Raw genomic sequence first — 27,802 nt, 5'->3', positions numbered from 1 at the left:
GTAGTGAGAGCAGCGACGCTCAATAGTGACGGAATAAAGCTCTGAAAACGGGCAATTTGACTTGGATTCGAATCCTGGCAAACAGGCTGGTTAAATAGATGTTTTCATATTTTCAATTACAAGAAACTTAAAAACGAATAAATTTCTCCAAAAAGTTATCTTCAAAAGCTCTTAAGTAATTGCTCACCTGTAGCTGAGCTGAACATTGGTAGTTCAGTCCACAGTTCGAGTGTCAGTGAAGTCAGTTAAAAAGTCCTCCATGAAAAATCTCTTTTAAACAAAACGTCCTTAAACAAATAGAATCTCTATACTTTTTTTAATTTATATATACCATTGAATTAAATAATGGATTGTGTAAAGTTGTAAAGGGCTTATTGTGTCTGATGAAGAATTGACAACTATAAATTGTTATATTAATTTTACCTTTCCGGATAAAATTCGAAGTTTTGAATTGCTGCAAATATTTGGGAAGTATATAGAAATCTAAAGAAATTTGTTGTATAATTTTTTAAAACAATCATACGGGATTTTTTACCCCAACTGATTATTGTAAAATATTTAGTTAAATGGCAATACAGATTTTGTTTGTTCTTTGTTGTCATTCCTGAAGCTGAAGTGATTGCTTCTAAATTTTAAGTGATTGTTTATAGTTACTATTTCTGGAGTGTTTGTTTCAGGTGTCTTTGTCATTCTTTTAACTATTATTATTTCCATAATTTATTACCAATAACCATATGAAGAGAATTCGTAATGACAGATTTTCCTGCTGTGGTGTATTTAAAAGCATCAGATCATTCTGATAATTCAAGTAAAGGTAAAACTTACTTTCAGTATAAATAGTGCTTGATAATTTTTCAATACCTTAGACAGCATAAGTAAAAAATAATGGACAGTCTTTTAAAAAGAAATAGAATTGCTTGTGAAAAGTGAAGAAATTTATTTTCACTATATTTATTTCAAAAGCTCTGGATTTTGCTGTATTGTCATCTTTTAAATATCCGCAGGGAAAGGGACCACTTGCTGTGGAATGTATGCCTGTAGTTGAAATGGTAAAGATGTTACTGCCTTTTGAAGCATTTCCTGGGGAATACACTGTGCACATTTCTGAATAGGTTTCAGAACTCAATGGTACGAGAAACGTTTTTTTACTCTTTGTCTATAATTCAGCCTAGTCTGGCAAAAATGGATTTATAAGATTGCATAAATCACAGTCTTGTATTATTTCATAATAATGGTAAATATTATGTATTTTAAGATGATGGCTGCCAAACTTCGGGTAGGGTGCCCCTTCCCATTTTGTAAATTTAGTAAAAATATATTTACGGGTGCCCCTTGGCAAAAATTGGCTATTCTTGGCGATACATGGACACCGATTGTATGCAATTCTTTGACTTGTTATTTTGATCTTGTGTAACGGGGATGTATGGGTCAAAAATCACGGCTATACAAAGCCAAAATGGGTGAAGTGTAGAATCGCCCACTTATTTGGCACGTTATGTTTGGTGATATAGTGTTACTTTGGTAGACAGTTGCACGGATTTTTGGCGCAATTGTTGGCGGGGTTTTTACAATCGTTAGCCGTCTTAAAAAACGCCGTTTTTACGTTATTTTGCGCATAGTAAAGTATTTCAATAATGGATTAATTTTTTGTTGAAAACGTTGTTTTTTAAGGTGGCATGCAAATGTAAATAAATACATTTACTACGAGTATAAAATACTAAAGTAAGGTTAAATTATTGCTTTCGTATAGCACAGAAATAGAATAAAAAACATTGCACCAATGTTTAATTGGATTAAAATATTATGTAAATTGAATATTGAATTATAAACCATCTTACCAACATTTAAAAGAATTTAAATATTACTTAAAAATTCAAATACTGGAAAATAAGTACGCTTCGTACACTAGAGCTAAAATGACAGCAGTTAGTTTAGTGCTGGTAAAAAAGGAGGTATCTCTAATATTTTTATATTTTTTTACCATTACAGTGGTTATTTCTTCAACTGTGACTTCAATACCATATACGGCTGTCCTCAGAATCGGCTCTTCTAACGATCTTTGTCATGTATCTAGCTACGATGAGCCAATCAGCTGCCTGGCAGAGCCCAGCAAGTGAGAGAGATGACAGTTGCATGTTAGCCTCAGAGGAGGCAGGTGGTAGATTAACTATGTTGTAGGAGCGAGATAGTGCTCCGAGTTTACCATTATTCTTTGAACGTTAATTTTTAATAAATGTTTGTTTTGTTTTCCTTATGGTGCCTTATTCATCTGTGAGGTCATTACAATCTTCATCTGTGATCCACATTTCTCGCACTACATTGAAGAAGCATTTAGCGAGGTTTCTTCCAAAAATTTAAAATAAGTTTCCTCTGACCCTTGTAACAATATACAAATAAATCTTTGATTAGGAAAGTCAGGTTGGCCAAAATAAGGTCTCAAAGCACAATTTTTTTTATTCCGATACCAATAATTCTTGGTAATTACCAATAACAACATTCATCTTCGAAACGGACATATCGATTCACTTTGAAATCTAATGAGTTCAAAGAGATTAACCCCTTTGCGCCGACTGTCACGTATACATGAGAGCGATGAACACTCTTATCTACCGGCCGACACGCAGGCGTGCCAGAGCATTGTTGCGTTTACTACCGGATGTCACGTATTTGTGCCAGTACCTTGGAACGTTTTTCAAACTATAATTTCTGCCACAAGATGGCACTGTATGTCCATATGGTTTCAGATACATGTACATTAGACCTTCTACTCGAAATGAGAGAAGCATGACTCATATACACGTGATTTTGATTATATAAACAAACGGGGAACTAAATGTTTCCGAATGGCGCGATTTATGACGTCTCTTTAAATCGCACTTTATTCGCACGTGGTAGTTGTTTATTGTAAGTAGAAGTTTTATATGCACTAAAGCGTTGAGTATTTCGGTTTACTGTTCAGTTTTTAGAAAATAATTAGATCTTGTTAGATGTGAATTCTTTCTATTTTTACCGTTTCAATGTCAAAGCATCGAAAATGTTTAACAGAGTATGAAATAGCAGAAATGATGCCAAATTTTTCAGATATTGATTCTGAAATTCTGATATTCTGATATTGATTCTGAAAGATTAACTGAAAGACATTTTCCAAAACTTTGTTCAGAAGAGACTGATAAGAAAATGAGACGACGATGCTTCGTTTGTTCACATTCCCGGAAACGGCAAATGAGTTATTACGAGTTCAAGGAATGTAACGTAGGACTGTGTGTAGATCCCTGTTTTCAAATTTTTCATACGAAAAGATAATTTTTAGTAATATATTTAGTTTTCAGATGTATAATGTTAAAAGTCATAAAATGGTGAGTAATTAAAATAAAATGTGTAAAATATGCATTTAAACAAGAAATAAGGTAATTAAAGTATATATACGAGGGCTATCCAGAAAGTAGATTACGTTTTGGAATAAAAAAATAAACAAAGTATAGGAAACAAATTTTATTATATACAGATGAAAGCCACACTCAAATACTACTTTTCTACATAGTCACCATACAAATTAAGGCATTTATCGTAGCGATGTACGAGCTTGGAAATTCCTTCGTCGAAAAATTCGGCCGCCTGCGCCTTCAACCACTTCGTTACCTCTTCTTGCCTTCCATCTTGCACAAAACTTGTGGTAACCAAGCTTTTCGCTGATGATTTCGTGCAACAAACTTCGCGAAATTTGTGGAAAACTCAAAGAAAGTTCCGTTATTGTGAAATTTCGATTTTCACGGACTTTAGCATCGACTTTTTCGAGAAGTTCGGCTGTCACTATGCTGGGTCTCCCACTTCGATCTTCGTCGTGAACATTGGTTCGGCCATTTTGAAATCTTATGACCCACTGACGCACTCCACCTTCAGTGATAATGTTGTCCCCATACACTTCACGAAGCTGCCGATAGATTTCTATCGGTTTACAGTTTTTTGCAGTCAGAAACCTTATTACTGAGCGCACCTCGCAGCTCGCGGGATTTTCAATTAACGCAGACATTTCAAACCGTCACAGTATCTGAACGGAGCACAGCACGAACCTCTCACTAGCACGGCTAGATGCAGACTGAGCTGCGCAACGCTCTGACCCCAAGATGGCCGCGCTAGCCCCGCCCCTAGCGGACACAGACGGAAACGTAATCTACTTCCTGGATGGCCCTCGTATATAAAAATATTTATAAAGCCGTTTAAATACTCTATAGAGCATTATTAAACAATGCGTTGATACTTCGGAGATTTCATGGATTTAGGCTTAGTAGCAAAAAAGCCCCCGGCCCTGGAGAGATGCTCACGGAAGACATTGCCGGCCTCCGCGATAAGCACGAGTTTTCACTACCCGGCTTGAAGGGGTTAATAATAAAATTTTAAAATGGCGCAGTAATGCACAAATATTCTTCAGTAACCAATCAGCGAGCTGATTACATCACGCCTAGAATTAAAGTTATTTAAATAATCATTTTAAAAAAATGAAAAATTCAATTGTATTTTAATATTTAACAGCCATAAATAATGTTTAAAACATTAGATTAAATTTATAGGTATTAAAGCCAATTACTTTTAAAGTGAGGTGATGTCATTGATTACATCATCCACAGTATAAAATTATATAAAATATCATAAACAATGAAATTTTTATTTCAAATAATAATGCAAAATTAAATTGATTTTTAATATTTAGAAACCATAAATAATATTTAAAACATAGAATTTATGCATAATAAAACACATTATTTTTTAAATAAAATGACAACAAAGTATCGGTTACCATAAATAACTTTTCCAGCAATTGGTTTACCATAAGTCGTACTGCTCGCCCCTCCCCCAAAAAAAAACCCACCAAAATCTGTGCAACCATCTACCAAAGTAACAATGCGCTTTTTACAAAAGTAAGAAGAATTGAATTTTTGTCAGTTGCCTTTGACTTTTTAAGTGAAAATGTGTATGTGGACAAAGTATAGGAAGTGCACAATGCGAAATTTGTGCAATTCTCTGATGTTTTTTTTAAGTGAAAATAGGTCAGGTGCACATGGATACTGAAAAAACGTGCCAAGCAGTGGGTGAGTCTGCCCCGCCAAAATACAGTAGACGTTCGTTTTTTACGAACCTCTTTTTTACGAACACTCTCGATTTGACGAACTAGCGAATGGTCCCGAATACACTCCCGTAGATGTAATGTAATTTTGCGCTCTTATTTACGAACTACAAATCAGGAAAATCTCTTTTTTGCGAACTCAGTTTTCATACTTCTGCGTGTTTCATTGGGACAAAGTGTGAAGGTCAAATAAAATCTCCAACTATTTTAAGGCAGCAAGTGCGAAACATTCGAAGAAGTACAGTAAAAGGAGGGGGTGGAGAAGAGGGGGAATTAGGACAAATTTATGGTGTTGTTTGTTGTGGGAGGCTCTCAGAAGAGCATCGGCCTGATGTTGTTGGATGGGGGTGAGACCATTCGTGTTAAAGGGCTTTGGGTTGCTTCTAAAAGAGAGTTGTTGCTTTTTGTAATGTCATAGTCATTTGATCTGGACAACTCAATCAGTTAAGTCTCGTTAGTCGAGAGGGAGATTGGGCCAGTTTTTGTTAAGTAAGATTCTTAGAGCTATGTTGCAAATGAAGAAACGAATTTGTTTGGCGGTTAAAATAAAGATTTTAAAAGAAGTTGACGAAAAAATATTAAGCAAGGCACAAATTGCTCAGAAATATGGAATTCCTAAAAGTAGTTTATCGACGATTTTAAAGGCAAGAGAGAAGATCTTTGGAGCTAAAAACGGAAACAATGAATGTGGACCCTCCTCTCAAAAATATTTTTGAGAATCAAAACACCCAAATTTGGAAAGGGCTTTGCTTGTTTGGTTTCAAAAGATGAGAAGCTTAAACATTCGAATTGATGGAAATGTACTTAAAGAACAAGCACACTTTTTTGCTTCCAAATTAAACTTCAAAGATTTTAAAGCATCGAATTGTTGGTTACAGAAATTTAAATTTCGGAATGGTTTGAGTTTCCGGAAAGTGTGTGGTGAAAGTGCAGCAGTAGACACGTCATCAGCAAATGAATGGAAAGAGGAAAAGTTGAAATTGCTTCTTTCTGAATACGCTGCAGATGACGTTTTTAATGCGGACGAAACGGCTTTGTTTTTTAAAATTTTGCCAGAAAGAACATTAGCTTAGGAGATAAATGTGTTGGAGGTAATAAAGCTAAAGAGAGACTTACAGTTTTGATTGCAGCCAACATGACTGGGTCACAAAAATTGCCTCTGCTCTTTATTGGAAAATATCTGAAACCAAGGTGTTTCAAAAATGTTCAGAAGATTCCTGCTGCATATTATGCTAATAATAAGGCCTGGATGACTGGCAACATCTACGAAAAATGGTTGAGAGATTTAGATAACCGTTTTTCAGCAGAGAAGCGCAAAGTTCTCCTAATCGTGGACAATTGTACTGCACACATGGAAGTCACTGGGCTTCAGGCAATCCGTGTGGAATATCTCCTACCAAATGCAACTGCAGTTTTACGGCCAATGGATCAGGAGATAATCAATAGTTTCAAGCGAAAATATAAGACAGTGCTCTTGCAAAGAGTAATCCTTGGCTTGGAAAGGGAACAACCTTATCAGATTGATATTCTTGGTGCAATGCATTTATCAATCAGTGCATGGAATGATGTTTTAGATGAAACAATTTCTAAAGCCTTTCGACATGCAGGTTTTATTAAAGAAACAGACGTAACTGAAGAAACCCATGACAATAGATCTCACGACGAAGATGAGGTTCTCATGCATGAACTTCGCCGTAGAAATCCTCAGTTGCCAGAACTTTCATTCGATAATTTTTTAAATGTGGATTCTAATGTCATCTGCACGGAGGAAATTTGGATCACGATATTATTAGCAGCATAATCAACGAGAATGAGAGACTTTCAGATCAAGAAGAAGAAAATGAAGTAACACCAAGACCGACTTTAAAACGAGCTGCTGAATACTTGTCAGAACTTAGACGATTTTTTGAGGCCAGTGATAATTGTGAAATGCTAACAAATATAGAGAAGATGGAGTCTTGCATTGTACAATCTGTTGTTTTAAAACAGACAAAGATAAGTGATTATTTTGTTGCTCAATGACTTAATAAAGGTACGTTTTACAAATATTTTATATTTCTTGTTTGTTTAATAGAATGGATATCATTTATTAAGTAGTAATACTATTAAAAATAATTCCTAATACATAAATAAAAGCATGAATAGTATCACTAACTTGTCTCGAAAACATTAAAATGTTAAATATTAACAATTTGTGATGCCTTTCTAAATTACGAACTCTCGATTTAACGAACTGTTTTCATAGTCCCTACGAGTTCATAAAAACGAACGTCTACTGTAACAAGTCAAAGAATTGCACTAACTCATTATCCATCTACACATTGACCTATTTTCACTTAAAAAGATAGCAGAGAATTGCACAGACGTGGCATCGCACACTCCCTTTGTCCATGTACACATCAATCTATTTTCAGTTAAAAAGTCAAAGGAGCAGCCAATTCTACACTAGAGCCAAACAAAAAATATATAATCTTAATAAACTACAATTTAAATCAAACAATGAAATAACTTTAAAAAGGAAATTCATCTTAGCACTACACGAAGCAAATATCCACTTATCTTATTTAGAAATTTCTGTGTCTTCAGTCAAACAAAATTCCTTAACAACATTCAAAAACCTAAAATTATCTGAACTAGAATCTGTATACTGGTATCGCCACATAAATTCACAAAAGTAAGAGTAAAAAATATCCTCTATAGTGCCGGTATCCTCAAACATTAGACCATATGCATTTCCTTCCTACAAACAGGACACTTATAATGGTTACTAAGTAAATCTTCATTTACACACCAATCAATTAATGCTTTTTTTCTCCTATTGTTCGTAATTGAACAGAAACTTCAAATTAATCTTACCACATTCAGCCATTAACCATGTAAACCACAAAATTACCAACATACTTTCTAACATCCAACACACACACACAAGTTCTTACAAATCTTTTCCCATCATTCAAATTCACTGCAATCACACAACTAATTACAATCAAAAGTCGTTAATCGGGACTTCGATTCCGGAGACCAATAGATCATTAGTTTAAATCTGGTAAGATGGCATACAGAAATTATAAAATTAAAAATATGAAACTGTAATTTATGAAATAAAGAACAATCATGATCTAAAGGGTATCAAAATTTACAAAAAAAAAAAAAAAAAAAAACTTAATATTTATTTGTTTACTTTATTAAACATTTCTTTCAATGTAAATTGGTTAAGTTGCTTCATTTGATGTGATAATACTTTCTCTTTAATTCTATAAACAGACATAATTTCTTCTTCAGTTACAAAGTTCCGCTGTTCAAGTACTATGATTACTGTGTCAAGAATACCGACTAATTTGTCAATCGAAATGTTTTCGACTTCAATAACCTCTGTGTCACTTTCTTCACTATCGGAAGCAAATTATAATGACGAGGAATTTGATTTAAATCACATCAAAGACGGAGTACATCGAGATGAAATACTACATTTAGTAAGGAATTATAAGCCAAATAAAATAAAAACATCTGCCCTGAAGATAAGGATAGTGCTGACAGATTAACTTCCAATTCATTGCGTGCCGTGGCGTTTCGGCCTCCCCCCCGGGCCGCAGAGCAGCGTGAAATTGATAAACAGATTTCGGATTGGTTAGAGAAACAAAGGATATGCCTTTATCCATTTTTTTTGCAGCAATTCCACTTTTCGTTTAATGGACTTCGAAACATACTTTTGCTTTGTAGATCCTTTATATATTAGTAAATATATATCGGAAATTCTATTTGACATAATCGAAAGTCCAAGCTTACTTTTATAAAATTGCTCTAACAGTCTGCAAAAAATAATAAGCCGGATCCAATTCGAAGATTAAGGAACAAGGCAATCTGCAACATTAACTGAATTAGATAATTTTACCTTAGCTTATACCATCCGTTATACGCACATGCGTAAACATATTATGCGCATGCGCAAACGCATATTCACAGCCGTAAAGGTCTTGAGTCAATGCGACGCATGCGCAGAAAGTTTGTAGCTTTGAGGTCGAATTAGCGACTTTTGACTGTGGTACAACTCTGATATACGCCCTAATTTCACCAAATGTGGCGATATGTGTTCTGCACTAGTTTTTGGCACGATTGCGTGTTGTATGGCAACCCCGTTGACGTCGAAAAATCTTTCGCTGGAGTTCGTTGGTTCCCGTCATGCTTTGTGTCTGAGAAGCTAGGGGGGAAAGATTTAATGGTGAAAGTTGTTGAATTGAACTTCGGCATAAGGAAATATCGTCGTGGCCATCCTGTTGAGGGGCAGTGGGTACTTGGAGGTGTGGAAAGAAGGTATGGGATATTATTTTTAGTGGCTGTGCATGATAGAAGTAGGGATTTGTGATTATTTGTTATTTTATTTATTTGTGAACCATAGTATGAATTTTCTGTATAGTGTTGTAAGGATCTTAAGTTTTACTAACGTTTATTTTATTTTAAATCTTTACTATCACTTCTTATTTTCTACTTCCGGCTAGAATTAAAAGTTTTAACTTATTTATGCAAATTTGTCTGGCGAACGCCAAGTACTTAAGTTGTAGTTTTTTGCCAAGCAAGACAGAGGAAGGAGTTAGTAGAAGCAGGCCGCTTGCCTTAGAAGTTTTACTCGGTTGTTGGTTGCCTTCCAGGCCAGAGGTTTAATCCTCTTAATAATTTTAAACGTATTGTAGTGTTAACAGTTCTCTGTACTACATACGGCTTCCTGTTAATATACGGCCAATCTTCCACGTAGGCCTTGTTTATTTTTCCAAAGTTGTTAAGTTAGAGTTTAGTTAATATTTTTATATTCTTACGTTCAGACCACAAGTGGTTGGTCTCTGTATTCTGAAGTCCAGAAATTATTGTAAAGAGTGAAAAATAAAGGGTTTCGTATACCCTTCCTGTGTATCTTGTCTACTTCCCACATTTATTGAACATAGCTTTAGTAAGCTCCCTGTTCCGAGTCAGGTTCTTGAATGTTCCCCAAGCAAGTAAGGAGAAACACAGAACCTGATAGTGGCGCCCGACGAAGAAAAAAAACCATGGCCGAGTTTCAAGAAGAACCTGTGCTGCCTGCAGAAGCGGCTCATAATCCAGAAATGCCAGCTGCCACCCTGGAAGGATTTGGTTACATCGTCCAGACCATGCGCGCTTCGATGAAACCAGAAGCAACATTTAATGGAAACTCACCGGTAACCAGTTTTTTGGAAAAATTGGAGGACCACTTCATGATGTATCCCGTACACGAATTCCAGAAAGTTACCTTAGCTACCAGCGCTTAATTGGTTCAAATGTATAGGCAGAAGTCTCTTGGGTCAAGCAGGAAGTCCCACCTATACTTACGAAAATTTCAAGACTGCCCTAGTAAAAGCCTTCCCTGTCGTAAGGGATCGTGTGAAATTAGAAATGGAACTTTTCAGCACATATCAGCAAAGAATCGAAAATCTTTCCACCTTTATTTAAAGAAAAATTCACGTCTTCAAACTCTTGTATGGAAACCGTCCGGTTCCTGAGATAATTCAAGTGATTTTGCCGAGGTTACTTCCCCAAGTACAAGACTTTATTGAATTAAGGAATCCCACTACACTGGAAAAGTTATTTGAGCTAGCAATCCAGTTTGAAAGTAGAAGAACGGCAGACATTGAAAGAAGACGCCAATATCAACAACGAAACCAATTTGGTGACCCAAGACCACAGCAAAGTCAAGCACACGGCTACGGAAGCAAAGCGAATCAGTGGGCAAGGAAACCCGAGCATCCAAAAACAGCCGGCGAACATTGATAGTTCAATAGCAATCCAGGAAAAAAGTATCATGGTCAGTGGAAAAAGAAGGAAAGCATGGAAAGAAAAAAAAGATTTAAACTAAAACGGATTTCTGCTGACGGGAGGGTGCGGAAATCCAAAGGCCAAGAAAACCCCTCTTCCTTCAATTTAAATACAGTAATGGTGAAAAATTTGACTCTTCCGAAGATTGAAGTGTTGGTGAATAACATCCCAACCACCGCACTCCTGGATACAGGCGCGCAGTGTTCCTGTGTGGCAGAAGATTTTTTTATGAAGTGTTTTCGTAAATATCGCATATCTAATTCGGATAATACGACAGTGTTAGCTGCGCAAGGCGAAAGATGTAGGTGCGTAGGTAAATTACCGCTATACATTCGTATCAAGGACGAACAAGTAAAGGTTATGTTTTTTATAGTAAAGAATCTGCAAGCACATATTATCTTAGGAATAGATTTTCTTTCAGAGGCAGAAGCAACGCTGGATTTTAATGAAGCGTCCCTTAAGCTGATGATGAAACCAGTTCGAGAAGAAAAAACGGAACCGCCAATGTTAAACCTTGACCACCTGCCCAAGGAAGAGCAACAAAGAATCCGACAAGTGGTAAGTGAATTTGCTTCGTTATTTAGTGATATTCCAGGATTTACTCAAGTTACTAACCATAGTATCGACACCGGAGATTCAATGCCAGTTCGCTACAAAGCATACCGGTATGATAAGAATAAAGAAAAAATTATAGAATGGCACATTAGCGATATGCTACGTAAAAAGATCATAACGCCCATCTCAAGTAGTTATGCTAGCCCGGTGGTTTTATGTAAGAAAAACAATGACTATCCATTAACACATGCAAAAAGGTGGCGTTTCGCGATTGACTATCGTAAATTAAACTCCATGACTAAATATCCTGTATATCCGTTACCTATTATTGAAGGAACGTCTACCAAATACATGTCGACTTTAGACATAACGACTGGTTATTTTCAAATAGGGGTTAGACCGGAGGACGTGCCTAAGACTGCTTTTATAACCAAGTCTGGCACTTATGCATTCCTGCGTATGCGGTTTGGCCTTTCAGGGGCACCGGCAACATTTCAGCGATGTATGGACATGGTGCTAAGGACTGTTCTTGGAAAGTCCACATTTATCTATTTAGACGATATCATTATTACTAGTGATAATCTGGACCAACATGTACAGGATTTAAGACAGGTGTTTTCATTATTAAATGAGGCCGGTCTAAAAGTTAATTTCGAAAAGTGCAAATTTGCAGCCCCTGAATTAAAATACTTAGGTTACAAAATATCTCAGAAAGGAATCGAGACAGACGAATCAAAAATAATCGCTGTGCAAAAGTATCCGCCGCCAAATACGGCGAAGAAGCTCTCTTCTTTTCTAGGACTTTGTTCATATTATAGGTCCTTTATAAAAGATTTTGCAGCTATTGCTGAACCATTGTTAAAATTAAAAAAGAAGGCAAGATTCTCGTGGACGGCCGAAGCCAATAGTGCTTTCGAAAAATTAAAGCAAGCATTAACACAAGCCTCTGTGTTGAAATTTCCTGAAAAAGATGAGAATTTAGAAATTTCAGCGGATGCTTCGGATTATGCGGTAGGAGCGGTACTTTCGCAAAGTCAGCAGCCCGTGGCATTTTTTAGTCGAACTTTAAATCAAACACAAAGAAATTATTCCGCGACAGAGAGAGAGGCACTTGCAGTTCTGTTAGCAGTGCAAAAGTTCCGAGTCTATTTTGGAAGAGTGCCAATAACAGTGTATTCTGATCATGCGGCGGTAACTAGATTGTACTCAGGGAAAAACTTATCCCCAAGGTTAATAAGATGGGCACTCAAGCTACAAGAATATAATCTGGTAATCAAGCATACCCCCGGAAGGGAAAATATCGTAGCAGATGCCCTATCCAGAATAAAAATAGATGAAGAAGGTAATACTGTAAAGGTGGCAATGCTCACAGCATGTACAATAAATTCCCGAGAAACTGTAATAACCGAACTGGGTAAGGATCCTGAGTTTGGAAACATTTATGAGTATTTAAAGGATCCTGAAAATTTTAGCCACCAAGATATTGTGGCGATAAGAAATAGGGCGGCCCATTACGAACTAATAGATGGTCTATTATTTTATACAAAAACTACGAATTCCAACAATGAATTTCGACCTGTTATCCCAGCTAGTCTTAGATTAAATATACTGCAGGAGTTACACGACTCCCCATTAGCTTCTCATTCGGGTATTCGAAAAACCATCCAACGCGTACACGAAGCAGTTTATTTTCCTGAGCTGCAAACGTTAACAAGGGTGTATGTCCAGTCCTGCCCAACATGTCAAGCAGTTAATTATATTAATTTCCGCCCGGCTGGGTTTCTAAATAGCATCAAATCCGAATTTCCAAATGAAATAATTGGCATCGATTTATTGGGCCCTTTGCCAAAAAGTCAGTTAAATAAAAGTCGGTATCTCCTTGTCATGGTTGATCATTTTAGTAAGTGGACCGAAATTGTTCCCTTAAAACGAGCCTCCACGAAATTAGTTATGATTCTCTTTTAAATAAATATATTTTAAAATACGGGGCGCCCCTAAAAGTTATATCAGATAATGGTCCTCAATTTGTAAGTGATATATTTGAAGACGTGCGAAAAACTGGGCATACGTCATTTAAAAATGGTCCCGTATCGGCCGCAATCAAATATAGCGGAACGGGTCAATAGAAATATAGTGAAAATTATCCGTAGTTATGTTAAAAATTTTCATAAAAGCTGGGATAACTGTGTCAATGAATTTGCTTTCGCCCTTAGGACCGCAAAACATGATACAACGGGCAAAACTCCTGCTGAGTTATTTTTAGGCAGAAAGATTATAACGCCGTTAGATAAATTATTTTGTGTTCAACAAAGAGCCCCAGAATTTAAAATGGGTGATATAGAAAAATTAATTAAAGAAGCAAAAAAGAACAGTGAAGTAGCACAAAGAAAACAGAAGCTCTATTATGATATGAAACGACGGGGAGTAACTTATAAAGTAGGAGATGAAGTATTAAAAATTAAGTATTTACTTTCTTCAGCACCAGAAGATAAAACTGCCAAATTTTTTCCACGATTTGAAGGACCATATGTCATAGAAAAAGTAACTCAGGCTGTAGTGGTGTTAAAAGCCGGGAACGGTGAAACATGCTCCGCAAACATTGACCAAATAAAACCATACTATGACCGTAATAAAATGCAAATATTTAAAGATCTTTTGCATTATCCGGCACGGCAGGCTCTGCAGGCACAAGCTCCAGAGGTGGAACAACGACGAGCACAAGGGCAAGCTATTAGGAGGCAGGAGTAATTGAAAAGAAAATTTCCCCATTGGAAATTTGAAGGTAACAAGAAAAAGAAGCCATTCCACCGTCCAGAAAAGAGAGCGCACGACCACCCCCAGAATGAAGAAGGGAGAAGTACGACGAATGCAAAGAGAGCCAGGAGAAATAACGGCAACTGTAACCCGGCTCCCAAACGGAAGATCTACTCATCGGACAGGACTCTACGCAGCAAATGTCGCCGAATTACGGAAGGACCACCAACGGCGGAGGAAAAGATGCAAGGAAAATTTGAACAGCCAGCAACGAGGTCCAAGCACGAACGAGAGAGAAGTGTCCCGGTTCCGCCAAGACCAGCGGCCATCAAACAGCCAGGACCACAGGCAGAGGCGAAAAAGAAGGTATTCAAGAGTAACCGAACTGGAGGAAAAAGAAAGCTCCTAGAGGAAGGAACTGAAGGGTGAGCCTGCACAAGAAGGAGGATAAATCAAACATGAATCCTCACTACCTTCCAGGACTGGGCAGAGAAAAGAATGTCCGAATATCACAAAGATAAGTAAAACTTTGTGTTACTTTGCAAACTTAAGTTAATCTTTCATTCTTACTGCAAGTTGCAGGTTTCAAGACGTTTTACCTCATGTGAGGTCTACCTTTATCGCCAAAAAGGCGAGAAATGAGTTGTTACCTATTTTGGTATTATGTTTTTCAATTACTCGCGAGTAAAACTAAAGTTGATGTATAATAGGAATGTGTAAATACTTGAATATTGTAAAAGTTATTGTGTAAATTTTATTTAAAACATTCTGGCAAGAAAGAAGTTTTAGTCTGAAAGACTTTTGAAATGTAGTATTTCAATGTAGAAGAATTGGCACTTGCTTGAAAAAGAATAGAAGTTAACAATGTACTACTAATGTATGTTTTAAAATGCGTAAAATTAACGGCATGTTAATATGATCTTATATACAATGTGAACTGTTATTTTAAGCGTTAAGAAATACAGTGATATGTTAAAAGTGAAAGTAATGCAAAAAAATAAATAAATAAATAAATAAATAAATAAAAATTTTTAACTTATTCGTGTGACTGAAAAAAAAAAAAAGAGAAAAGTGTTGTGAATATGTGTTAAAGGTTGAATGAATGTAGTTAGGCTCTCTGACGCTACACTTCAGAGTTAGCCACTTTCAGAATAGTACCTCAGGGTTTAGAGATGAAGATAGGGTGTGTTACGAGGTCTTGTTATGTTGAATTTTAACACGTTAGTGTTTTGATTGTAGGAGGCAGTGTTGAACACTGGTACATAAACACATTCGTGTTCGGTGTTTTCTTTTACAACACATGTCAGAGAGCACGGGGAGAAATAATTAAATAAAAGTCATGAATGAAATAAGAATGTTAGGAGAAATATAAATATTCATGTGACTTGCCATTTAATTGTGTAACATTTCATTAAACTAGTTTTCCTTCCAGATCTCTGGAAGGAACCAGATTTCAACTAAAAGCTCCTGTTTAGATGCAGTACAGATGAAAAGTAATTGTCCATGGAGCTGATAATGTAAAAACTTTTTTTTTTTTTTTTTAATTTCTAGTTTCTAGTGAGAAATGTTTGTAAAAGATTGGCCTCGCATTAGATTCTAGAGCTAAAAGTTTTCAACAAGGTCGTTTTAGACCTCAGTTTCAAACTAATTAACTCTGGCAAGAAGTATGTAAGGATCTTAAGTTTTACTAACGTTTATTTTATTTTAAATCTTTACTATCACTTCTTATTTTCTACTTCTGGCCAGAATTAAAAGTTTTAACTTATTTATGCAAATTTGTCTGGCGAATGCCAAGTACTTAAGTTGTGGTTTTTTGCCAAGCAAGAGAGAGGAAGGAGTTACTAGAAGCAGGCCGCTTGCCTTAGAAGTTTTACTCGGTTGCTGGTTGCCTTCCAGGCCAGAGGTTTAATCCTCTTAATAATTTTAAACGTATTGTAGTGTTAACAGTTCTCTGTACTACATACAGCTTCCTGTTAATATACGGCCAATCTTCCACGTAGGCCTTGTTTATTATTCCAAAGTTAAGTTAGAGTTTAGTTAATATTTTTATATTCTTACGTTCAGACCACAAGTGGTTGGTCTCTGTATTCCGAAATCCGGAAATTATTGTAAAGAGTGAAAAATAAAGGGTTTCGTATACCCTTCCTGTGTATCTTGTCTACTTCCCACATTTATTGAACATAGCTTTAGTAAGCTCCCTGTTCCGAGTCAGGTTCTTGAATGTTCCCCAAGCAAGTAAGGAGAAACACAGAACCTGATAGTGTGTCTGGCTGTCATATAAATACGATAGTGATTACGTGGCGGTATGTTAAAGGCGATATGAAACTGGTATTTCTGTTGTTCGAAAAAGCATTAATGGTAAGGGTTAATCTTTGGATTATGGTAACTTGGCTATTTTTTGGCGACCAACCCTGCTAGTTTTTTTTTTTTTTTTTGGACGCCATTTTGTTTTCACGAAGTAAAGGCATTTTTTTTTTCACTAAACATTTTTTTCGAACAATCTGGTAGCCGAATTACGCTTATGCTAGAACTTTTATGGAACAAAAGTGCTTTCATGACGAAGATTAGGTGCGAAATTGGGAGAAAGTGGAGAATCGCCCACTACTTGCCGCGTTTTCAAGAATTGTACATACACGGTATCATCCATGTACACGTCAGCCTATTTTCACTTAATCCCAGAATTGCACAAAAATGGCATTGCGCACACTCTTCACTTTATCCATGTACACTGCTAAAATCCTAGCTAGTAACCTTTATCGCCTTACCAAAATGTTGCCAAACTACCTGTTACCATATTCCAAAGATTAGCCGTGGTAAGTGCATTTTTTTTTATTCTTGTTCTTATTTTGTAGAATATTATGTTCATTGTTTTTTTAGTATGAATTTCTGTGGTTATTGTTGTTTTTTTGAATTGTTTGAAATTTATTTTAGTTATTTTGTTGATTAGTGCGTACCGTCTAAACTGGGAAAATTCATAGATGTTTTTTAAAGTTGAAACAGAATGCTGTGTACATGGTATTCTTTGAAATTTATTGTTGTTATGTTAATTTATTAAAGCGAGGTGTGCGTAGTTCATAAATTCGTTCGTTGCCTAGATGGTGCCATTCGTAGATGTTTTTTTAAGTTAAAACATATTGCTGTGTACATGGACTCTTGTCAAATAATTTTGTTAGAAACTTCACGGTTTTGCTATCTAAATTTTTTGTTTTTGTTTCAGATTTTTAGCTTAAATTGTGTGTTTTTGGAGACATTTTAGGCTTAAAGTTCGAAATGTAGACAAAAAATTTAGATAGCAATATGGCAGCGTGGAGTTTCTCGCCAAAAATATTTGCCGCCTTGAGGGCGCATATCAGAGTAGTTCCTTGACTGTATATCATAATAGGATTCCCATAACATTCAACTACTCAGGTTACCATAAATGAAACTACAGCTTGGCGATAAATAAGGCAACTTAGTGATAATCCAAAGGGCACCCTTAAATATACTTTAACCATAAATTTTCCACATATAGTCAAGTAAACAGTTGATGCTCCTCCTCCCTGTAACTTATCAGTGGCACTGGAAGCAACCTCCAGGAAAGGTATGAAGATCCTATCTGTGTAAATGTTTGCTGCATCCTACTGAAATTGACATACATAATGACAAAGAACTATGACATTCTGAAAAAGTGAGTACTTCCTTGTTCAAATGATTACCATGCGTAATCATCAAAATTTTCAAACTTAATTACCTAAACTGCAGCTTGACCACTGGCTTATGTAGTAACCCCTTTATTAAGAATGTATCAACAAATATTCTAAGCAAATTTTTACATACTTTTGAGCATTTACAACAGCTGCCTTACCTACCTCATTTTCAAAGAAATATAGCCAAATGATGTTAGATTTATGTCTTGCAGAGATTTTATGCCATTTTCTTACTGTGGAAAAGACGACGATACAGTTTCTATAGTCCAATATACTATTCGTATCACTGTTGGTGTTCATTGTTTGTTTATCCTGAAAACTATTTCAGGAAAATAAAAAACTGAACTTGCTAGTAATATAGATATAGTATACATATATATTAAGAAAGGTGCATTTACTTTAGAAGGAAAGCTGAAAATAATTCATATGTTATGAAGGTGAGAAATTTATATCTATAGTAGCTATTGCTTTCTTCATTTTAGGTAACCTTCCATTATTGAGTTAATAAAAATTCAAAAATTATTCTACTTTATTCACATTAATTTTACAAGACTTTTAAGAATTTTTAAGCATTTTACAGTTTTATGTTCTCTATGAATGTAAGATATAATATATAAAAGAAGACTAATAACTTTAATTGGCAGTAGTCCTTTTAATTCCTCTTTTTAATTTGGCTACATCACCTTCCTGCTCTAAAACTTCTAATAATTAATAATACACGAAACTAAATTGCATTACTTCAGAGTAAATCTGCTTATGCCATCTTATTTAATGCACATTGTAGATATTTTTTATTTAATCACAGATCAAAATTTCAACAAAGACTAGACTCTATAAATACCATTGTCATAACCCTTTAGGCTGCTATCACACATCAGTTTGCTTCAGAAGAACAACTGTTTGGAAAAAAATTTTCTGCTTTGTCAGAACAGCCAATCACCACAGATCACTTTAGGGGAAATTGGACTTTCATTACAAACAAGCTGATAGCTGATTGGTTGAAAATGGACAACTTGCAATTTTTTTTTAAAGGAAGGAAAAAATCATGCGTCTTTCTTTCAGTAGTAAACCAGGCAAAAAATTTGTCCGAAACAGTTGTTTATTTGAAACAAATGCATGTGTGATATGGGCCTTAAAGGGCACCAGTTTTGTCAATTTTTTAACCTTCTAAAATGTGCTAATTTTTCTACATCAAAAGTTGTAATCTTGGGTTTCTAGTGTTTCCTTTTGATTCTAAATGGCAACTCTACACTATAAATGCTTAATATTTTGCAGTTAAGAAATTAATATTCCTTGTTCAAAGGTATCATGTTTAAAGATTCATAAATTGTATTGGAGGGGAGAAAAAAATTCAAATATATGACGTACACATACTGAACCTTATGTATTTACTGGATTTCAATGAAATCTGATAATTAAAAGGAGAATTTATATGATTTTAATAAAATATACCAGTGCTCATACTGAGGGTTCAGGTTGTGCAAAATGGCAATGAAAATTTAATAGCTTTATTTGAATTGTCTTTATTTATTTATTTTTTGTTTTTGTTTTGTTTTGTTTTGTTTTTTTGTTTCAGCTAAAAGTTAACAAGTGTTATTTTTGAAATCTTCAGCCAGAGTTCGATCATAGGAAATTTCTATCAATTATTCTTTTTCTTCACAAGATAAAATTTCAGGTGCATTTGAACAAAATGGATTTCTTATCGAATTTTCTTTTTTGTAGTCCTTGGGAAAACACATGTTGAAATTTTGTATCAATGAAAAACAATGGTTTTTAATGTTGGATGCTAATTCTTCTTTTATTTTCAGTTAGAAAACTTTCTAGAGGTGGTAAAAAGCTTAAAATATTGTTATCCAATTCTTTGATTATTAACATGAGTTCTTTTTTTTAATCATTGCATTTATTTTATCTTTAATTGTAAACAGATTAACACTGTGTCTTTGTAGTCCTAAAATTAATTCATTTAATGCCGCCTAGGTGGTATAGTAGTTAGGGAAGGCTGCTGCGGTACCAAAGGGCCTGGGTACGAATCCCACAGAAGTCATGGATGTTTGTAAATGTACTGTGTCTTTGCAGCATTGGGGCAGTTGAATATATGGTGAGCCAAAAATCCTCTCATGTAGTTTGGTGGTAGGGGAAAGGGGTGGGAGACTCTGGGACCACCCCTGGGGTAATCTCGATCAAAATTGGAGTAGAAGTACTGCAACCTCTTTGAGGTTCTGGAAATCACTCATCTATGAAATAAGTGGACAACACAACAACAGTTGCTAAATAAATATGCTAAATGAGCCAACCATAATTCACTAGGTAAACAGTTTTGCAATTCAAATTCTGAATCGAAGAGGAAAATTTGTATTTCTGATCAAAGTTCAAAACAATTTTGCCTCTGGAATTACCATTTTACTTGGGAATGTGACAAAAGCGTTGTATGTTCACTACCCATCTAGTGGCATAAAATTATAAATATTCTTGAATTTAAAGCTTAGCTTTTAATAAAATTAACAATTTTCACAGCTTGATTCAAAATGATTTTCAGTTTTTCCGGGATTATTTTGGCTACTAAAGCTTCAGGATGAATGGAGCAGTGAGTAAATTTAGTTTCAGGTTGTCTTAATTGAGAAATTGCACTGGAATATTTTTCTGCTAAAGCCCGAGCTCCATCACTGCAGACAGCAATGCACTTATTCCAAGGAATATCATTCTCAAACATAAAATTGTCAATTACTTTAAAAATTTCATTTGCAATTGCTTTATCATGAAGAGATTCACAAAATAAATTATTTTCTGCAATTCATTTAGCATCTTCGAAAGTTCGTTATGTCAGTACTTTCACCCAATTCCAATGCAAAATACTCACTGTGTCTTATTTTTTGAATGAGTGTCTTTTTTATGGAATTTCCCATTTCATGAATTCATTGACTTATATCATTTGATACCGGAATATTTATTAAGTTCATTAGCTGTTTTTCATTAAATAATGTTAAAACAATATCTTGGCTGGTGGTAATATAAGGTTTTCTCTAATAGTGTGAGACTTACCAGTCTTGGCAATTCTTAGACTTACTAGATAACTAGCTTTCAAAGCTTTTTCTTATGCAGTTCCAAAATGACTATTGGTGGATATGTGATATGATCAAAACAGAAGAAAAACATGTCAAAGTGGAACATAAAATTATAAAGCAACAACCTTGTGTTTGGTGTAGATTTGAATTCTTAACTAAATCTACACCAAACACAAGGTAGTTTCTTTGCTAATTTTATGCTATAACAATGCTCAAAATTTTACATTTTACCGCTAAAAATTTCCATTTCATTTCTTATGATATAACAATTTCTCTTCGACTGTATTTTTAGTTAAATATCTTATGCATATTAATTGGATGTTTTGTGTAGCAGATTTCATAAATATTCAAGCATCAGAAATGAAGCAGCCAAAGAAAAAGTTAAAAATGAATAAATCTTCTAATGATGTTGACAAAAGTGACTCTGTAGAAGTAGGTATTCTTGCTCATTGTGTCTTAATTTTACTGATAAGTTTTTATCTTTTGGTTTAAGCTGCAAATTAATTCTCTATTAAAATTTGTCTGTGTGTGCTTTTCTTCATATATTCTTTTTGTACATAAAACCATATTGTAAATAATGAATGCATAATTTTTAATTTTTCTTTTAAAATATTAATTATAAATACTTCTTGCATATTAACTGTAATAGACATTCCATAAAAATTTATAAAAAAGCAAAAATAGTGCGGAAAATAAATTTTTTTTTAAATAATTTTTCTTGGATTACATGCAACAGTCTCTTAGTTCAATTTGCTTTCCAAAGCGTGTGGGAAAAGTGTTTTCTGAAAGCTGCATCAGTATATTCTATACTTCTAAAATACCATTTAAATTTAAAGAAAAAAAAAATGAAGACCATTTTGACATTGCATAAAATCTAGTATTTAAGATTGAGCATTGATTATAAGCCTAAGAAACTGAGTTATTCGAAAAGTTATTTTGGTACTTTTCCGTTTTGCCGGCGCAAGCGATAAAGTCGCCAATAATGGTACAACCGATGCCAAACAAAATATTCTCGCTGGTAACCTTATACGCCTCATTTTCAAAACAAGTCGCAGCTTTTTCTTCGCAGATTGATTGTTTCTTTCAGTACTGGCATATAATTACATAGAATTTTTATCAGATAGTACAGTTTTATGTCTAAGGCCATTTTCGGTAATTAAGTCAATTAGGATGCAATCACAGCACTTACCCGAAGCCGAAAATATAGAAAAGGTAAAGTCAAGGGTTAAATTCATCCATTCTAATGAGAAGTAAAGCACTGTGGTTTTATATAATTTCTGAGTAAGCTATTCGTTAAATTCATCCATTCTAATGAGAAGTAAAGCACTGCGGTTTTATATAATTTCTGAGTAAGCTATTCGTACGAATTTGAAATATTTCTTGCATTTAACCTTGTGTTCCAAATGAAGATTGAGCTTGAAATTAATGTAGATAATTACTGAGAGCATTAGATTTCTGTAGAGTAGTTTGCCTGAGATGAGATCGCTTGGGGTCACGTGATATGAAATGGCGAATCAGGATGTTGAACCATGAAAGCATAGTAAATTCATAAATTAATGTCTTTTTACAAATTTATTTTCTTTATTTATTGGCTTTTTATAAAATTTTAAGCGATATTAAAATGTTTATGCCTTCAAAATAAAAAATTCTTGGAACTAAAATTTTTAAATATTTTTATGTGTATACATGTTGTTGCCAATAAAGTCTGCTTGGCGAGATTTGCGCCGGCGAAACGGAAAAGTACCGTTATTTTATCCAAATCTCTTAAAAACATCTTGCACCAACTGTTATTTTATACTATAAATGTAATAAATAAAATATGTTTCTAATATCTTATACTGTTATAGTTTTTTTTCTTTTTCTTTTTCTTTTTTTTTTACTAAGATGGGAGTTGTCTGTGGTTGCAAATTACAAGATCCTTGAAGTCTGCCCTTGTGGACTCATAGATTTCCAAAAAAACACACAAAATAAAATTGAAATTAATTTTATTGTTCAAACAACAGATTGCAGTCGTTTATCACTTTTCTCCCAAGACTGACATTTTATGAAATGTATTACAGTACAAATTCTGGATTATAGATCATCAATTTAAATCTGGTAAGATGGCATGCAGAAATTATACAATTAAAAGTATGTAACCGTAATTTATGAAATAAAGAGCAATTATGATCTAAAGGGTATCAAATTTTACAAAAATCAAAGCTTAAAATTTATTTGTTTACTTTATGAAACGTTTCTTTCAACATACATATGCGCAAAGCATACATTACGCACATGCATAATGCACGTAATGTATGTGCGAGCATTCTTTACATGCATGCATAAAGCATACAAAAAAAGCTTGTGGCTTTGAGGTCCGGATTATAGATCATTCCGGATAATGGACGTCCGGATTACGGACTTTGTACTGTATCATTTATCTTACTTATGGACTTCCTACTCTAGTCATACCAACAAATAAGGAGTTTAAACCACTATAACCTTTTGTGCTTCATATCAGCATATGTCAAAACATGGAACAGTTATGTTAGAATCAGCAGACTGATCATGTCATTAATATGAATACCAAAATTAATTTAACTTTCAATTAATAAGATAAAGGTTTTACAAACTCTAATGGCCTTGTATAAAAAACATAAATTTTCTTCTATTAATTCTATCATTTAGTATTGGTATGAAATAATGGATTTTAATTAGATGTATGAATGGATTTAAATTAGATATATTTTCGAATATACTGGTAATAACAGATGCTGAAAAAATTACTTTTGTAAGGGTTAAGAATGTCTGTAGAACATTCTAATTTTTAAAACTGTCCTCCGTTTGAAAAAAGTTTGAGAATAGCTGGACTAAGAGACTTATTTTCTGTCACATAAATGACTCTAAAAACAAGTTGCATCTTATAATCAATGGCATGTTAAAATAGCAATTTTTACTCCAAATTTTCCTTTACTGTAGATGCCTTATCCAGGACTTTGTTTTATATATTTTGGCTTAAGAAATGATGTGCTAAAGGATAATGAAAATAGAAACATCTGTAAATTTGAAGCTATTCGCTATTAAGATGTAAATAAGATATGATCTTTTTATTATCTATTATCAACATATCAGAAAAATTGAAAAATTAAGGTATTTATTCAAAAGAAAATGAAAAATAATAAGCTTACTAATAAAGAAACTGATGCTTACTGATAAATAAATGTATATAAATATATATATATGTAAAATATAGCCAAAAAAAAAAAAGGACAGCTTTGAAAATAGAACCAGCAACCTTTAATTAACTTTCTGCAATTTAGGTTTTCCCCCCTAGACCAGTACTTTCCAGAGCATTCTAGCCTATTCCATAACCGCTAGTATAAATAATGAATGCGCACCATTTTACAAGCAGAAGCTCCTCTCTCCCTCTGCTAGTAAGATCTATGCTGCTGTGCTTCTCATCTTTATTTGTTAGAATATTATGACGCATTAAATTTAAAGTAATCTTATTTAGTGATGAATATTGATCTGCTTCTTCTTCTGCTTTCTGTTTCAAAATAAGAATATCCTGATGGTAGTTTACATCCAATTGCTTTTCATTCTAGAAAATTAAGATTTTATGAACAAAATTATGTAATTACTGAGCTGGAATGTTTATCTATTTTTGATGTAATTGATAAATTTTAGTATTATTTACATGGTAATCATTTTACTGTACATACTGACCGTGCTGCTTTAGTTTGGCTTAAAAATATAAAACACCCTACAGGTCGCTTATTCAGATGGTCTTTAAAATTATCTATGTATGATTTTGATATAAAGTACAAAAAAAGGATTCAACTAATTTTGAAGCTGACATGCTATCTAGAAATCCTATTTGTCAGCATTTAAGATTACAAGTCAATTTATTATCATTGGAAGAAAAAGAATGTCAAAATTTACACAATGTTTGTAATCCTGAATGTAAGAAAATGAATGATGTTTTAACTAAAAATTGTAATTCCAATGTGTCTTTGTGCTAAGTTACTTGAAAAAGCACATCTAGAATTTGGTCATATTGCCGTGTCCTCAATGCTAAATTTATTATCTCCTCAGTATTATTGGCCAGGAATTGTTCAAGATGTTAGAAATTATTGCAAACATTGTGAAGTATGTCAGTTTAATAAGAAAACTAAACAAAAAAATAAATAAATAAATAAAAATTGGTTTAATGCCAAATTTACCATTGGTCAGTGAACCTTTTGAAATATTGTCTATTGATACTGTAGGTGGTTTAAATTATTATAATTTTACTAAAAAGTATATTCACATAATTATTGGTCATGCAACTAGGTATATCTGGACTTTTTCTTCTAAAAGTGTAACTACTGATACTTATATAAATTCCTTAAGACAAATTTTTCAAATTCAGGTACCTAAGAAAATTTTAACTGATAGGAAGGCTGCTTTTACATCTTCAAAATTTAAGCACTTTCTAAGGAATCATAATGTAAAACAATTATTAACTACTGCGAATAGATCCCAAACTAATGGTAAAATTTAACATGTTAATCAAACAATTATAACTAGATTAAAATGTAAGCTAAATTCTTATCAAGGTAATATTGCATGGACAAAATTATTACCTCAAGTAACTGAAGAATATAACAACACCCCTCATTCTGTAACAAAATTCCCACCGTCATACTTAATGTATGAAAAATTACCTTATAATTAATTCAAAAACAAGAATTATATCCACCAATAGAAGAAGCTAGAAAAATAGCTCAAAAAAGATCTGATGATTATCATAGTGTTAATAAAGAAAAATATGATACTCATTTTAAACCTAGTAATTTTAAAATAGGTGATTTAGTAATGTATGAAGAATTTCAATATCCTAATACACGTAAACTTACTCTGCCATTTTCAGGACCTTACAAATTTCCAAAACAATATTCTGAAGTCACTTATGAAATTGATAAACCTAATCCTGTAACTAAAAAGAAATCAGAAATTGTTCATTCAACTAGACTAAGGCCTTTTAATCCAGCAAGTGAATTTAAATTAACTGTTAGAAATAGTAGAATTCCTATCTCTATCCAAAATTTTAATTTTTCAAAATTTTCTATTAAAAACATTTTCCTGGTTATGACCTTTTAATACTTGATCTAGACTTAAACCCTAACTATGACAAATTATTTTCCCGACTATGACAAATTACTTTCCTGATCTTGACCTTTTCTCAGGCTGGCTCCTTTCCTTCTTCCCTAGAGTTTTTCCGTTCAAAATTTTGGGGGTCTTGAGGGAAAATTCTAACCCCTTTTGCATTGCACTAATCCACTTTGTGCATTACATCATTCAAAATCTGGCCATCATACCAGATTTTCAATAAAGATGAATGTGCATACTAAACTGTTTTCGACACAAAATATCACACTATGTGTATTACTTCTTGTGTCCTCTCTTTAGAGAGGAAGTAAGAAGTGATAGCACTCACCTGATGTCCCCCTAGGTAATACTCCTATCACCCCTGCAAAATTTTTATCTTTTTATTTTTAATTTTGTTAGGAGAGTCTATGGTCATAACTGGCTTAGGTTTTTGTATATTTTTTCATACCAGCCACGATCTTCTGACCAAAGTTTAGCACAGAAGTGCTACCACACACACACACTTGTACACACATATTTTTAGATTATTCTGTAACAATTTTTTTTTTTTTTTCTTATTTTCTTTTCTTCTTGTTGTAGAGTAATATTCATTTCTAGTTTCTTAATTTCTAGCAAAGACTTTAACTTGATCATACAAGTTATTTGTCTTAAATTTTAATTTTGTATTTTTACAAAAACACTTTGATACAATGTACAATGCCCAAAACCAGTTACTTTTTATTAGGCAATGGAGGTTTTTTGATATTTTGTACCACGCACACCCCGTAACCATCAGCAAGCTAGTCATGCTGATCTGTTGGAGAGGGCATGCCAAAGTTTTTATTCAAGATGTTATTGTTTTATGAAATATTACATTATATTATTAGAATTGTTTTTTTAATCATAGTGTTTTGTATTGAATTTTTAAACTATTTTAAAATATGTCAATGTATTGTTAATTACTTACGATGTGAAGAATGAATGCACATAATACATTATTTATAAATTGTATATCTTCTAAGTTTTATGTGAAAAAATTTTAAATATCTTCTGTTCAAAAATTATTATTGAATCATATTTATTGGAAAAAGTGCATAATATTTGTGAACTTATTAGTCTAGAAGATAAAAGTACTGTCATCAAGAAACTTCACCAGTATCGTCATTCAAGGAAAAGGACTGTTTAATGGAAATTTGAGAAAAATTCATGACTTTATGCTTGTAATTTATTTATTATTATTCTTCCATATGAAATTTAGTTATATGTTTATTTATAAATCATTGTAGAATTGTATAATTCAAAAACTTTATATGAGAAAAGTTCATGATTCGTGATAGGACATAGTTAAAGCCTGTAAGCTATGTCCTCGATGTTCCTTCATGTCTTTCCTCATACTTCTTGCTTCACTAATCTTATAATGCTTTGCTCATCCGGCCCCTTGTTTTTGAGGGGGGGGGGGCAGGAGATGTAAAATATTTTTTTAAAAATAGGATGGCTTTGCTCTATGCAAACTAGCAACCTTAATTAACTTTCCGCAATTTAGGATATTCCCCCTAGACTAGTACTTTCCAGAGCATTCTAGCCTATTACATAATTGCTAGTATAAATAACAAAGTAAATTTAAAGTAATCTTATTTAGTGACAAATTTCGGTCTGCTTCTTGAATTGAAATAAAGCATGGAGCTATAAAC

General features: G+C 33.7%; 1 long non-coding RNA gene across 3 annotated transcripts; it reads left to right on the top strand.

The window, feature by feature from the left end:
* Window positions 1-76: 76 nt before the first annotated feature.
* On the top strand, window positions 77-27,331 carry LOC146996918 (uncharacterized). 3 transcript variants are annotated; one of them, XR_015041786.1, is made up of 4 exons: window positions 77-814; window positions 21,337-21,434; window positions 22,887-23,099; window positions 27,228-27,331. It is a non-coding gene; the product is annotated as an uncharacterized LOC146996918 (long non-coding RNA). The 3 variants fall into 3 exon arrangements; XR_015041787.1 differs by lacking the exon at window positions 22,887-23,099 and having other exon boundaries at window positions 85-814; XR_015041788.1 differs by lacking the exons at window positions 21,337-21,434; window positions 22,887-23,099; window positions 27,228-27,331 and adding exons at window positions 1,005-1,128; window positions 1,990-2,250 and having other exon boundaries at window positions 569-814.
* The last annotated feature ends 471 nt before the right edge of the window (window positions 27,332-27,802 follow it).

This window comes from Stegodyphus dumicola, chromosome 6, assembly GCF_044657685.1.
Source record: "Stegodyphus dumicola isolate Sdum_Otavi_A_Nest chromosome 6, ASM4465768v1".
Classification (NCBI taxonomy): domain Eukaryota; kingdom Metazoa; phylum Arthropoda; class Arachnida; order Araneae; family Eresidae; genus Stegodyphus; species Stegodyphus dumicola.
This window is presented reverse-complemented; position numbering and strand designations above follow the sequence as displayed.